Source organism: Lissotriton vulgaris, chromosome 7, assembly GCF_964263255.1.
Source record: "Lissotriton vulgaris chromosome 7, aLisVul1.2, whole genome shotgun sequence".
Lineage (NCBI taxonomy): Eukaryota > Metazoa > Chordata > Amphibia > Caudata > Salamandridae > Lissotriton > Lissotriton vulgaris.
The window spans coordinates 346,306,405-346,322,745 of NC_141695.1; the positions used below are offsets into that span (position 1 = coordinate 346,306,405).

The 16,341-nt window shown below is 49.5% G+C and overlaps 1 protein-coding gene across 1 annotated transcript in view; it reads right to left on the reverse strand.

Annotated features, from left to right (window-relative positions):
- The window catches only part of ALDH16A1 (aldehyde dehydrogenase 16 family member A1), a 728,744-nt gene that overhangs the window by 365,369 nt on the left and 347,034 nt on the right, over nt 1-16,341 (reverse strand). The window lies entirely within an intron of this gene.

A 16,341-nucleotide genomic window follows, 5' to 3' on the forward strand; every position in this document is an offset into this window, starting at 1 on the left:
GCCTCCATAAAGCAAGTCAATGTTCTGGCCTTTGGGACCACCACTACATACATGCCAAACCCCCCTCACCCCCCCTCCGATTCAGGCTAGTCTCCAGCCTCCTTATTCCTGCAAGCAGAAAACCGACTGCAGAATCATAATCTTCTGGAAACAAGGACGCTTGAGTTTGGAAATGATTTATCTGTAGTAGTCAAAATATCTTGAACCCAGGCTAAAGCTATTGGTTTAAGAGTGGACTTGGGTGGGCCTAGGGGCGAGTAATCTGGAAAGGAATTAATTTGCCTGCCCACGTGCTGTGTAAAAGTATTCCCTGGTGAGTTTCAGCCATAAGGGACTGTTCTTGGGTCACTGAGTATATGCACTGCCAGTGACCTGCTCCTTCAGGTCAGTCACTACATGTTTGTAACGCTCTCTCTTAGTCTGCCATAGTGCTTTCACCGTGCTCCTGACGAAAGAAAACATACATCCTGTGAAACTCAGAAATAGTGCCTGGGAGAAACAAGCATTTGCAATGCAATAGGTCTCCATTTTCACCAGTTTGAGCTGTTAACATTGTAAATGACATTGCCTTGTATTTTGTTTTTGTTTTTAAAACATAAATAAAAGGCATTGTCTTTTACAATGCCAATAGCTTAAATTCTCGTAAATGCGAGACCTATTGCATTGCAAATGCTTTTTTAACCCCTTCGATGCTGATGACGAGCTCAGCTCGTCATCAGCCACGGGTGACGTGTGCGGATGACGAGCTGAGCTTGTCATGTAACGCGGTTATTCGAAAACAGCGCAAAAATAACCGCAGCAGCGATGAAGTTAAGGAGTGAGTGGCTCTTTTATGGCAGCTGATTCTAGTCCCCTATTTATTCATTTGATTTTATTGGGGTATTTTATAGCATGGGCATAGCGCCAAGAGTAGTGGCAGGGATGTGGCCCAACGGCCAGAGCTGCCGACTTTGGAACTAGGAAACAGGCTTGAGTCCCAGCGTTTGCTCTACATCCTGTGATTCTGGGCAAATTGCTGATTATCCGGTTGCCTAAAAAACATGAATCTAACCTTATGTAATGTAATCTGGTGGTCCTATAAAGCCTTGCAGTGCCCTTGAAGCAACTTAGTGCTATTTAAAAACTGCAACTGTACGTAAAGCTGGATCCGAGCTGTCGGATGAAGACTCACTGGTCCAAGCAGCTACTTGCTAGTGTAGCATGCAGACTTACAAGGATTTTTCAAGGGTACAGTTTTTCATGAAATACGGAAAAACATACATTTTACAAACATAAAGTGAGGCTGACCAATGCAACGAGACAAAGAACAAGCGTATGAATCGCTTCAAGGCTGAGTCAGCCTTTCATCCCTCCAAGGTGGATCCATTGATTAACATATGTTGAGTAATAGTAACATCTGTTATTTATAGTGCTAAGAAATAGCAGATCTGTGATATTTGATACTGTGCAAAAAATAAAAGGATCAATGCTAAATATATAGTTCTGACCTTGATAATGATGGACAGGCAGTTTTAAAAAGCGCTGCGATGCTTTACCAATGGCAGTTTGTGCGCTATACAAATGCCACCAACATAAAAACTAAGCATCAAAAAACCTCAAGCATAGCTCTTGCTGTGTAAGCATCCATGGAATATGAGGCGTTTTAAGGATTAGAAAAAACAGTATCGAAGGCTGTGCAGACCCAGGAGAAAGACTAATGCAGGGCTAAAAACAACATTCAAAGATTGGAGTAGAAAATGAAAGGAAATGGCACATTTAAGATCGAAAGAGCCTTATAATGGTATTTGTTGCGCTGGAGAATATTTTCTTTGGCAGTTTCAGCATTCATCACACTAAACTGTACATAATGTAGTCTGGCAACATGAAGAATTTAAAAGGCAGTTTACAATGTCGTGTTTTCCGGTACAGACTTCCGCAGCCGATTTGATTAAAATCCAGGACTTGGATGGGAGTTGGGTTCCCCTTCTAGGTTTCATCCTGGCGTGAATTAACCGCGGACGATGCACCGTGAAAAAGGCGCTCTGCTGCACCTCTGAGCAACCCCCGACGCTGCACCCTGCCTGAGGAACAAAGTGTACACAAAACTACCACGGTCTAGATAGCGGTGCCAAACATTTCCATACACATCTAGCTAGCCGAAAATACATTTGTCTTGTGTAAAAAAGTTATTTACGAGTCCAACAACTTTTATTGACGCTTGAAGTGTGTTTCCAAATGGTTACAGAGTTGTAATTTGGAAGAGACGTGTTGTTGGTGTTGTGTTCCAGCTTATGCACGCCTGTGACGCAACAGGCGTGCAGCGTAAGTCACACGTGACCGTGTTTAATAAAGAGGGGCCCGGCACGTACGTTCGCCACTTGGCGACGGTGCGCAGAGCCATAAGCATCACTCAGTGTCCGAGCATTTATTAATAACGGGCCAAGTGAAGGCCTAGGTCGAATCCCCAGGTACCCCCTGAGAGTAGGCCCCAATAGCATTGGCCCCTAGCTGTCACTGGCCCCCCCCCCCAGCAACACAACAACTGGCGACGAGGGTGGTCGTGCCCTCGCTGTGTACGCGTGGCGTGCACCCTGGTTCGGGGCGGCTGCGAGATTCTAGCCTCTTCTCGTAGTGCTCGTGCCCCGTTCGCCACACGCGCGCGCGGGGGGGGGGGGGGGGGGGAGAGAAGCTCTCGACCTCCCGCTGGTGCCACAGATGAGCTGCTGCCACTTCCTGCGCCCGCTCACGTGCACGACGGCCTACGGCTACTCCCACTACTGGCGTGTGCTGCGACACCAGCCCGGCCCCCATCCCTGCCGAACCCTCCCCGCGCCTCCATCCAAGCCCCGTGCAGCGCCGCACACGAGCAGCTTGCCGGTGCGTGAATCGCGTTGCCCGGGTGAAGCGGCTAACAGGCCTTGCCACGCCCCTCGCCATCGCGCGGGCGGGGCGTGGCCTGCCATATCTCACGCATCGCGCGGGCGTGACTGCACGTGGTGGCAGACACGGCCGACCTCAACAAGAGAAGTGCAGTCGGGTTGTCGCGCCCCAGGGTGGGCAAGAAGAGGGAATCACAGGTCTGTGGGCGCTGTTGGGAGGAAGAAGAACAGGTCGGCCCCAGAAGATACACACACACGTTGTGCGATCACTCACCAGCACCACATCAAGAGAGCCCATGATCTATCGATTGGCACCCTGGACACGGTGATCCTACACCTGAGTCATGGCTACGATACCCCCCATCGAACCGTTCGTGGTGGAAGGTTCGCCATCGTCGCTAGCCCCTAAATGAAAAGACTGGGTAGACAGCCTACTCATATTTTCCGAGGCCACAAAGGTTCACAAAGAACAAAAGAGGGCCATGGTGCTCCAATTAGGAGGCAAGGACGTTCACAATATTGCCAAAACATTGGTTGAGGCCACGCCAAAGACTCATCATTCACTCATCAATGCCCTGAACGCATACTTCGAGCCAATGGCCAATCAGGATTATGAGAGGTTTATTTTCAGGCAATTCAAAATTGTACAGGAGCTCAGTAATCCATCCAGCACCTCACAAACCCTCACCCCCTCAACTGAGGCCTGTGAACGGATCAGCACCTTCTTTTTCGAAAAGATTAATAAAATTTACTCTACCTTCACCCCCTCTCATTCCACTATCCTACCTGACAACCCTGACAAAAACTCGCCAACATCTGACAAAGACAATGTCCATCCAGACGCAGGCCACCCCCCACGTCTAACTAACTTTCAACCACTTTCCGAAAATGAGGTATTATCGGTTCTCAAAACAATCAAATCCGGCTCTCCTGCAGACCCATGTCCCCATTTTGTGTTTTCCGAAATTGCACCGACACTCTGCCCTTTTATCACCAAACTCTTCAATCAGTCCCTCACCACTGCGTCTTTTCCAGAATCCTGGAAACATGCATCTGTAACCCCCCTCCTGAAGAAAGCCGGATCCGACATCCTTAACCCGGAGAATTACAGGCCAATTTCCCAGCTCCCCTATCTCTCCAAGGGTTTGGAGAAAATGGTCAATATACAACTATCCAGATACTTGGAAGACAACTCACTTCTGGACCCCACCCAGACCGGCTTTAGAGCCAATAACAGCACCGAAGCAACGTTGCTGGCAGTGTCGGACAGTGTCAGATGCATCACAGATCAAGGAGGGTCTGTGGCTCTGATACTGCTAGACCTGTCAGGAGCGTTTGACACGGTATCGCACGACTGCCGACTAAACATCCTCAGGAGCAAAGGAGTGCAATCTACAGCGTTAAGATGGATCAAATCATTCCTTAGCAACCGCACCCAAGCAGTGCACATGGGCCAATTCCATTCAAAACCCCGTCCCATCGGCTGTGGGGTCCCACAAGGGGCCTCACTAAGCCCCACTCTCTTTAATGTCTATGTTTCATCTCTGGCCGACATTGGAAGAAAGTGGGGCATCCGCATATGTTCCTATGCCGATGACACACAGCTGATGGTGACAATGGATGAAGGCTCGGAAACAACTAAGAAAAAACTACACAGCTGCCTCTCCGAAATGGCAGAATGGATGCGCAACCACTGCCTAAAACTAGATGCCGGAAAATCAGAGATATTACTGTTCGGAGGAGCCAAACTATCATGGAACGATACGTGGTGGCCACCGTCACTGGGATCAGCCCCCATCCCGAAACAGTACGCCAGAAACCTTGGTATCATGATGGACGACGCACTGTCCATGAAGGACCACATACGCATACTCTGGGGCAAAGGCTTTGCAATTCTCAAACTTCTGGCCAAAATTTTCTCTTGGATACCGTTGGATTGTCGACGCACAATCACCCAGGCCCTCCTGGTCAGCCGCCTGGATTACGGCAATGCCTTGTTCGAAGGGATGAACGAGCAACTGTTCTCCCGCCTACAGGTCCTACAAAACCAGGCGGCCAAACTGGTCTGCAACAAAGGCAAACGAGACTCGGCATCCGCATGCCTTAAAAAACTTAACTGGTTACCAATGCGCCAGAGGGCCACCTTCAAACTACTCTGTCACGCGCACAAAGCTCTTCACAAAACAGGCCCTACCATCCTGCAAGGAAAAATCGAATTCTATATCCCCAACAGGAATCTAAGATCCAACAATTCAGCCCTGGCGAAATCCAAACGCATCTACAAGGCAAGGACAGGCGGACGCGCCTTCTCATACCTGGCGGCTAAAAGATGGAACGAGTTACCTATGGACCTCAGACACACCACAAACTACCTTCAATTCCGCCAAAAATTAAAAACCCACCTCTTTCCCAAAAACTAACCCCCTTGCACAGTCCCAGTAGTCTCCTTTTTCTTATAGCGCCGTGATATCCCATGGGATGAGTGTCGCGCTCTATAAATACCAGAAATAATAATAATAATAAGGCAAGCTAGACAACTGCCGGAGGAGTCGCTGGACACGTATCACGCCAGGCTGAAACGGTTGGTATTGTCATGTGGGTTCGTGGACACTACTGAGGAAATACGGGGACAAATAATTCAGGGCTGCGCCTCAGCCAAGCTATGGGAACGAATCCTGGAGGAATCTGGAAAGCCCTTAGCCGCCATCCTGACTCTGGGCCGCACGAAAGAACTGTCCAAAGCCCGAGCTGCTCACATGGAGGCGGCCCTCCAAGCGCCGGTAAAAGCTGAATCGGTTAACAAGATCCAGGCAAAATCAAAGCAGAGTGGAACAAGAAGGCCCCTGGGAACTCGGCAGGAGCAGCAGGGAAGTCCTGTGAATACTGCGGAGGCCCACCCCATCAAGCATCGGAATGCCCAGCTCGAGGGAAGCGGTGCTCAGGATGTGGTCGATTTAATCACTTCGAAAAAGTATGTCGATCAAAGAAGTTCCGCAAGCCACGGCAAGTTGTGAACGCCGTACCAGAAGGTGACCCCAGCCAGAGTGATATGGATGACGATGAAGAAGGGGAAAGGACGGTGCATAAAGTGCACATGATTGGCACGGCTACCTGACGAGCGAGGAAGCTTCCTCAGTGCTGTATCAGAGTAGCAGAGCAAGAGATCATGGCTGTGATCGACACAGGAGCAACTATCAACCTCATGAGTGCAGCCCTATACCGGACAATGGATCGTCCACCAACACTGAGTCCCTCTCCCATCACCGTATTCGCATACATTCAGGACACTCTTCTCAAAATCAGAGGAAAATTCAAGACGGTAATCAACCATGGCGACAGGACTGTCACCACTAATGTATTTGTGTCCGAGGATGGGCAGGGTATGCTACTCGGATGCCGGGCCGCGGAAGATCTCGGAGTCGTTACGTTTGCATTCAGAGTTCACCAAGAATCGGAACAAGAGCTTATAGCTGACTTCTCGGATATTTTCAAGGGCATTGGAAAATTCACAGGCCGCAAAATACACCTACACATTGACCAGGCTGTTCAGCCAGTAGCCTTGAGACATCGCCGCATCGCCTTCCGCCTCCGACCCCTTGTAGAAGAAGAACTCAAGAAGCTAGAGGCAGCGGGCATTATAGAAAAAGTGACGGGCCCCACGCCGTGGGTATAGCCCATTGTGGTCACCCGGAAGCCGAAACAACCGGGAGCCGTCCGAATTTGCGTGGATATGCGTCTTCCCAACGTTGCCATCAAAAGGGAGCGCCACATCACGCCCACCATTGATGACCTCATCGGAGAGATGGCGGGAGCGTGCTGGTTTTCGAAACTGGAACTCCGGTCCGGATACCACCAACTGGTACTCGAAGAGGAGTCACGGAATATAACAACATTCTCGACCCACGTGGGACTCCGGAGGTACACCCGACTCAGCTTCGGCGTGTCCAGTGCCGCAGAGGTCTTCCAGAATGTGATCCAAGAACTGATTGCTGACACACCGGGTGTAATCAACGTCAGTGACGACATCATGAGACACGCCCGCACCATAACAGAGCACAACCAGCGGCTGGCACAGGTGTTCCGAAAATAGAGGGAAGCTGGTCTCACCTTACACCGGGAGAAATGCGAATTCCTGAGGCAGAAACTAGGATTCTTCGGGTACACGTTCTCCGCTGACGGAGTCAACCCTGACCCAGAGAAGGTGAAGGATGTCAAAGAAGCTGCTCCCCCCAACTCCGTCACCGAAGTCCGCAGCTTCCTGGGAATGGTCAACTACTGCGGGAGATTCATCCGGGATCTTGCCAATCTTACACTACCACTGAGAGAACTCACGAAAGACTCCATGCCCTGGACATGGGGACCGGAGCAAGAAAAGGCATTCAAGGACATAAAAGCAGCCCTCTCAGACACCACCACCTTGGCATTCTTTGACCCCCGGAAGCAAACCCTAGTGGAGGCGGACCCTGGTCCAGCAGGATTAGGTGCGGTGCTCATGCAAAAACAGCGGGACGAGATGGACTGGGCCCCGGTCGCATTTGCTAGCCGTTCACTCACAGACACTGAACAACGGTACTCCCAGATTGAAAAAGAAGCAATAGCCATACACTGGGGGTGCAGACATTTTCATCTATATCTGTACGGGAAGCCATTTACAGTAGTCACGGATCACAAACCACTGGTCGCCCTTTTCTCGGGGACCTCAACGAAGCCCCCACCTCGCATAGAAAAATGGATGCTACAGCTCCAAGATTACAACTGCCAGGTGGAATACCAACCAGGGTCACGAAATCCGGCGGACTACCTCTCACAGCATCCGAGGGCAGCCACACCGGTGGAAATGGAGGATGCCGAGGATACGGAAGCCTATGTCAGGTGTGTCACTGCGCGATCATGCCCGCGGCCCCTATCCATCAGCAACGTCGCGGAGGCTACTCTGAAGGATGACTGTCTACAGAGAGCACGGAAAGCCCTTCAGAGCGGAAATTGGCGCCGGGCCAAGGAGGAATGGAAAATACTCACACCGGATGCCCAATGCATTATGGAAAGCCTGCACCATGTGAGAGGAGAACTGAATGAAGATAATACAGGATGCCTGCTAAGGGGTCACCGGCTGGTGATACCCTCTGCCTTGACCGATCAGGTGGTGCAATTGGCCCATGTCGGCCATCAAGGAATGGTTAAAACCAAAGCAAGGTTGAGGACCAAAGTGTGGTTTCCACTCATGGATGACCTAGTTGAAGCGAACGTAAGATCCTGCGCAGCCTGCCAAGTCACGGGGGATGCCCCGCGGGAAGCACCAGTCATAGTCGAGCCTCGACCTCAACAACCATGGGAATGTGTCAGTATGGACTTCGGAAGTCTTCCCGATGTGCGACACACCATGGTTGTAATAGATGATCACAAATATCCTGAAGTAGAGATAATAGCTACCACCAGTGCCACCGAAGTAATACCCAAACTGGAGAAAATCATAGCGGCTCACGGCGTGATTCGAGAACTAAGAACAGACAATGGCCCTCCGTTTCAAGGCCAGGACTTAGCCAACTACTTGAATGCCCTAGGAACCAGGCACCGCCGCATTACCCCTCGTTGGCCACAAGCCAATGGCGAAGCTGAGCGCTTCATGCAGACTCTCAACAAGGTCATCCGGATCGCGCACGACAAAGGACAGTCGCTGAAAATGGCGATATTTACATTCCTGCGAAGCTACCGACAAACACCCCACAACACCACCACAGGGGTAGCTCCGGCACATGTTCTCATGGGACGGGTGGTGGCAGATTCCATTCCCCATCATCCCCCGTGGACACCTGCAATAGTCAATGAAAGCAGAATTGAGGCGAAGCGACAAAAGTCATATGCACAGGCAAGCCGGAGGAGGAGAGCTGTCCCTACCCGAATCGAACGAGGTGATCTCGTATTGCTGAAGAACAGAATAACCAGTGGAAAGTTTAGACTGACATATGAAAAGAGACCATGGAAGGTTATTAGTGTGAAGGGCACTCGCATCATTGCTACTAGAGGTCGCGAAGTAGTGACCCGGAATGTGTCCCACTTTAAGCTATTTCACCTGGAGGCGGAGACAGCCAAACGTCCGGAGTGTCCTGCGTCTCGAGTGACTGCGAGTCCAGTGGCCGAGGAAATCCAAGAATCTCGAAACGACCCTCTGAGGACCACCTTTCCTGCCGTGGCAAGTGAAGGCCCAGATGACGCTGAGAGCCCCAGTGCGGAACAAGAAATTCCTGCATGTGATCCGGCCAGCCGAAGTCCAACCTCCCCGGCCAGGGGTGATGTCCCCAAGACTCGTGGGACCTCTACCTATAAGCTGAGGAGCAACCCAGAACCTTCCCGTCGACTTCGTGACCATTTCATGTAAGACTGTTCCATTATATTTAGATGTACCTTTACACTGACTTACCATGTATGCTAATCGTGAACCAGAACATTGCAGTCTCATCCAAAGAACAGAACAGTCAATTCAAAGACTGCACTGAAGTGCCTTTCTGTATTTGCATGTTTTTTTTATTTTATATTGTAGGAGGAATGTTGTGTTCCAGCTTATGCACGCCTGTGACGCAAAGGGCGTGCAGCGTAAGTCACACGTGACCGTGTTTAATAAAGAGGGGGCCGGCACGTACGTTCGCCACTTGGCGACGGTGCGCAGAGCCATAAGCATCACTCAGTGTCCGAGCATTTATTAATAACGGGCCATGTGAAGGCCTAGGTCGAATCCCCAGGTGCCCCCTGAGAGTAGGCCCCAATAGCATTGGCCCCTAGCTGTCACTGCCCCCCCCCAGCGACACAACAGTTGGGTCTATTCCAATTTAAAAATCGATATCATATGCATGAACAGTTTGCAAACAGAACTCATGTGCAACACATACTTTTCCAGCGTTTTAACTTGAGATACACATTAATTATCACTGCAGAATACATTATTTAACCCTAGTGAACGGCAAGCTAGCGTAAGAAAACAGCTATCAGTTTTTTTCTTAAAATGCTGGCTCGGTAGTTCATTTGTGATGAGATGCAAGGAAAGGCCTGAGCCTGAAGATGATGTTTGTATGACAGAGCTTGTGAGGAGGCAGCGCTCTGCTTCGACTCCTTCACGCCACACCGAGCATTTACATACCACCACTGAAAGACTAGGCAGCTGATAATGAATCCTGCACAAAGCATGCACACGACAGAAGCACCACGAATCCTGCCAGCCATTTTGAAGTGTGCATCAGTAAGAGGCAGTGTAATGGGGTACTACAGAGAGAGGAGGTAACAGAGAGCTCACCTTAAATGTAGTATCTGATTAATGTTGGATCTGACATTGCGTAGCAAGCTACTGGCTTGTTTCAGTGGCAGCAGGAAAGAAAGAAAACCGACATGGAGTGAAGTGAGACAAAAACAAACCTGATAGCTAAATACAATGTTCACACACACCCCATCCACCCAATGGTTCCACCGCGCGCTCGATCTTATTATTTTTTTATTTTACAGAGTTTTATAAAGCGCAAACTTGACTCGCATCGGGTATCAGAGTGCTTTACATAGCACCAGTTGCATTACATGAGGACACAGCGGCGGTGCGTCCATTAGGGGCGTTGCCCTCCCAATGCGCACTGCCGCCATCCGGGACCGCCAGTGTGCCTAAAATCAAACATTATTCAGCAACTAGTTTCTGGACGGCCGGTCACCGGGCCGGACCAGAAACCATCAGGAAAAGGGGGGGTGGGGCTGTGCAGACACGCTAGTGCGCGTGTCCTCTTCGGACAGGTCTTTTTCTGCCCGGCGGGAACATGCGCACTAGCCCAGCCCTTTGGAAACCGGGGGTTGCCTCATGCCGCAGCCCCCGGCCTCCTAATGGGGCGGGGAGTTTGGCTGCTCTAACCAATCCTGACCTGCCTGACGGCGTCTGGCATGACGTGACGTCACTCACCTCCTTGAATGTTTTTGTCGACATGACTGAATGTTTTCGGTGTGTACAAAATGCATCTGCCTCGGCTTGTTTTGAAAAAAAACCTTAATAGATGGAGGAGGTTTCTGCATTTTAAAGTAGCATTAATGGTATTTGTAGATTGCGATTCTATCATCTCTAACAACTCGGCCCTGTTTAGTGAGATTGATAGACCTCCGTGCGCCCCTCATATTTTACGTATGTTGATTATTTTACCATTTTAGAAGTAGGTTTCAATAAGTTGTTGGGGGTTAAAAGCGGAGTTGCAGTGCAATAATATGGAGTTATTGGTTTCTCTCGACCTACACTTGGGAAGATTTAGAAAAATCGTCATTTTAGGTATTAACTTGCTTTCTGTGCAACACTTGTCCTTCAGAGAGATTGCTGAAGAGAAACCTTAATATAATTGCTGTTGAAAGGCAGTTCAATGTGCCCCAAAGAAAACATCAAAATTGACTTCTCAGTAATTACTTTAACATTATTTTGGGCATTTTACTTTGCCCACAGTTACTAAGGTTTTCTTTCCCTTGCATGCTCGTGGGTCCCATACTTAATGCCACTATACTTTTGAGTCCCCACCAGGTTCAAATGTCACCAGCCGCCACTGTGAGGACATATTCATTATTTGTTAGGCACGGGAAGATTAAGTGATTTGTCCAGAATTACAGGATGTTCAGCGACATTCCGGAGATTCTAATGCGTGCTGAATGTAGCAGCCCTTTTGCCGAACGGAGGAACTGGTCTGGGTATAGTCATACATGATCCTGGCTACGTGTCGCTTGAAAACCCTTAGTCATCACAGCTTTCTTTGAAACGCCAGAGCTTCATTTGAAAAAATCCTACAGCAAATCAATTAAATAAACAAGCGCGGTCCGGCCGCAAAAGGGAAAACGGCCCTGTTATGTCGTCAAGTAAACACCAGTACACGCAGGTATGACTGTTCGTTGTCTGGGCCTGACCAGGACTCTTTTATTGAACAAAGAAATCCCGCCCCCAATTAGCCCATCACCCTTCATAAACAACACCTGTGGCAGCGCGATCCCTTTTGCTGCCATTCCTGCTCAGGTAAGCGCCATAACCACACCCCATTCCTCTCCAATTTACAATCAAAACGAAATTAAATTATTGATTTACATAAGTAACATAATCTCTTAAACGTGTGGAACGAACAGGACAATTTCTCAATTGATAATGACCAGAGCCCCTTGATTGATGTTCAGAGATACGAGTGGGGGACACAGAACCAGTATCATTTTGTCCCTATACCCCATCTACCCCCACTGGAATCAACGGAGGAAGAGGAGGAAGAGACGTTGAAACAACAACCACCCGTACGGGGACTGGAGTAGCGAGACACACTGGTATAACATCCCCAGAATCATCCCCAGAATCTGATGACACTGAATCCGTATCTGAAGACAAAGTGTGACTCATATCCTTGACGTCATTACCACTTTCACAAAACTTTTTAAAGAAAGAAACATTCCTCGAAATGGTTACCCCACCCCTCAATACCGTAATCTTAGTGCCATGAACAGATTTCACAACCCAGGGCTCAGGCTCAAATGGCAAACTAAATTTCCCTTTCCGATGTCTATTTCTCATCATTACCACATCATCAACATCAAATGTCCGGGCTTTCACCCCTCGGCTCAGCGCCACTTTGTCGTTCTTCACCGGTCGGTTTCTTAACTCTCTTGCCACGACAGTATAACTGGCCGGAGGAGACTCCAACATTGGCACAAAATCCCCCACAGGACGATTCATACACAAGGACATTGGACTGACTTTAGTAGTGGAATGGGGGGTCAACCGATACTACTTCAGAAACAAAAAGATAGTACAATCCAAGTCTTGAAGGTCAGAAACAGCAATCCTTAAGGTTTTATTCAGGGTCCTCACAAACCGTTCTACCTCCCCATTAGCTTGAGGCCATAAAGGAGTTACCCTACGATGCAAAATATCCCTTGACTGTAAGTAAGAGGAAAACTCATGACTGGAAACGGGGGGTCCATTGTCAGTACGTAACTCAGAAATTAAACCATGGGTTGCCATAATCTTATCGAACAAAGGAATTGTACGACTTGCGGTGGTAATGTTCATGATCTCCACTTCGGGATACTTAGAAAAGTCATCAATCACCACCAACATGTGACGACCATCAGGTAAGCATCCGAAGTCCGCACTAGCCCTTTTGCCAAGGAAAAGAAGGAACCTCCTCAGTGATAATAGGAGCGGGAGCATCTCCCCCCCAGCAGCCTGACACAGTGCACAACCCAGAACAGTGTTCTCCACTAGAGAGTCCAAACCAGGAAACCATAACTTGGACCTCAAACGAGACTTCGTTTTCACCACCCCTTGATGGACCACATGTGCCAGATCCACCACCCGCTGTTGAAGGCTTGCTGGAATCACCAACCTTGATCCTCTCAACAAACATCCCTCCGGGGAACAGGTCAATTCACCTCGAACTTGAAACAACGCAGTCAAGGTAGATCGGGCATCATCAGTACGGCATTTGGCGGCACCCAGAACATCATTCCACTTTCCAGACCCAATAGCCGCCAAGCATAGCTGAAGACACCCGTCATGAACAGTGGCGTCCACCACTTCTTCCAGAGAAATCGGGAGAGGCCGAGACCTCTCGACCACCATCCGAACATACTCCTCGGTCTCCTCAGCATCATTTGTCTCAAACACCGAGGCAGGTCGAAAATTCCGGGACAAATAATCAGCTGGATTCATAGCCCCAGGACGAAACACCACTGTCAAACAGTAATCCTGCAGCTGCAGAATCCACTTCTCAATCCGTGGCGGTGGTTTTGAAGAAGAACCCATAAACAGAGGAATGAGTGGCTTATGGTCCGTATACACTACAAAAGGCTGACCATATAAGTACAGATGGAAATGACGACACCCCCAATGCACTGCAATTCCTCCTTTTCTATGTGAGAGTATCGTTGTTCAGTAGCAGTTAAAGCACGACTGGCATACGCCACAGGAGCCAATTCACCATTTGTTTGACGCTGGGACAATACTGCCCCCAGTCCACCAGGACTTGCATCTACAACCAGTTCCAAATCCAAGGCTGGATTGAAGTAGGCCAAAGTGGTATCCACAGATAATGCCCTTTTTGTGACTTGAAATGCTGATTCTTGCTCAGAACCCCAGTCCCATGGAACATTGGACTTTGTAAGCTCTCGTAGTGGGGCAGTTAGAGTAGACAATCCCGGAATAAAGCGTCCACAATAATTCACCATGCCCATGAAACTGCTCACCCCAGATACCTTGACAGGAGCAGGAACAGTCTGGATATCAAGCACTTTCAAGGGATCAGGAGACACACCCTTTTGGGAAAAATGATAACCAAAAAATGAAATGTCAGTTCTCAAAAATTCACATTTCTCTCTATGTAAAGTTAACCCATGATCCAGCAAACGTTGGAATACACCTTTCGGACGACTACGATGCCGATCTAAAGTGGGAGAATGAACCAAAATGTCATCGCTGACATTAATTACTCCTTCCAGTCCTGCCAGCACTCCCCGAATAGTGTCCTGAAATACAGCACTGGAAATGCCAAAACGTAATCGTTTATAACGCCTGAGCCCAACATGTGTGGAAAAGGTGGTAATTCCCCGGGAAGAAGGGTCAAGCATCAACTGATGGTATCCAGCGCGGAGATCCATTTTAGAGAACCACCTGGACCCACTGACTTCTACCACAATGTCATCGACTGTGGGAGTGAGATGACGCTCCCGCTTAATTGCCAGGTTGGGTAATCGCATGTCCACACAGATTCTGACCTCTCCAGGCTGTTTAGGTTTGCGGGCAACTACAATTGGGGATACCCACGGAGTCGGACCCTCTGCTTTTTTAATGATGCCAGCTTCTTCCAACTTGATCAACTCCGCCTCCACCTTCGGTCGAAGATGGAAAGCCACACGCCTATGACGTAGCGCCACTGGTCTAACAGACTCATCAATATGTAACTTGATCATTCGATCTTTCAGACACCCTATGCCTTCAAACAGTTTTGAGTACTGACTTAGAAAGTCATCCATGGTCCATTGATGGATAGCCAGTGCAAAAACCACCAGCTGTAGGCTCTCAGCAGTCTGACGGCTCAATAGCATCCCGTGACCCTCCTTGGTGACATAGATAGCTGTTTTCACGGATTGGGTGCCATGGGAAACCATCCCAGAGAAGACCCCAGCCAACAAAAGAGGTTCACTGGCTCCAAAAGCAAATTCTTTGACCAATGTATCACTCAATACTGGTAGGCTTGGCAGTCCCTTCATCATGGATTCAGCCATCACATTAATGGATGCACCAGTATCAATCAGTGCCGGCACCAGATGACCATCCACTTTGACATCACATTTGGGCAAACCTCTCCGTACTGCACCCCCAGGCTGTAAAGCATGTAACACATGGACAACCTCTTCATCATCATCCATATCCTCCAGTTCGGGAAGAGCGGCAAACACTTGGGCGGACGGCCCAGGAATAGACCCCCTGGCAGGAGCTGAACGGCATACTTTTGCAAAATGGTTCACTTTGTTGCAGTTGGAACACCGCTTCCCAATCGCTGGGCAGGTCCCATTATGAGGAAAAAGCCTCCACAGCCATAGCATGTCCGACGTCTATCCACCTTACGAGGCAACATTTTCTGTTTCTCTGACCCTTGAACCATCACGGCATTGACTGGTTCCATCTTTACCGACTGTTGGAGAGCAGCATCCATATGTGCCGCCCTAACCTTTGAGAGTTCTTTTGACCGACCACATGTCAGCATATCCGCCATTGGCATATTAGGCACCGGTAGTATTGCCTCCCGTAACTTGCTGGAGTAGCAGCCTTGTATGAACTGGGCTCGTATCTCATCTGCCGCATTGGGCAACCTACACGTGCTGGCCAATACCCGCAATCTGGCAAAGAAAACGTCCACTGACTCATTGGGTAACTGCCTTGCCTGACGTAGCAGAAACCTCTCATAGCCCGGATTCGCCAGAGGTTCAAAATGCGCAGTCAGGGCCTGTTTCAAAGTATCATAGGTATCGGGCGTTTCCTCCACCACCGATCGCCCCAGCCGATGAATCACCGACCCACCAAGATGTAGCAGCATGGGACGCTTCCTCTCCTCATCCAGATTAATCGCCTCAAAGTAGGTCTCCAGACGATCCACCCACTCTTTCCAACGTGCAACCTGCGCAGAGGGGGTGCCATCTATCAAAAAAGGTTCTACCGGGGGGACTGTAGACATAATTGCGTCCACCTGGACAAGTCAACAGGCGAGCCCAATGTCCAGAAAGAATGCCTGCAGCAGCCGGGCACACCAGCCACAGGTGACCCAGTGGACCAACACTTCCGGGCCGTCAAAGGTAGTAGAACCAGCCAGACCCCCAAGATCAGCCCACACAGAGGCAGCCACCGTGCTCCAGAGGCCCCCAAAGCTCGCTCGACAATCCTTCAGCAAGCAGCAGGAAACTGACAGCCTTCGCGCTGTCAAGAGCCGTGATCCAGCCAGCCCAC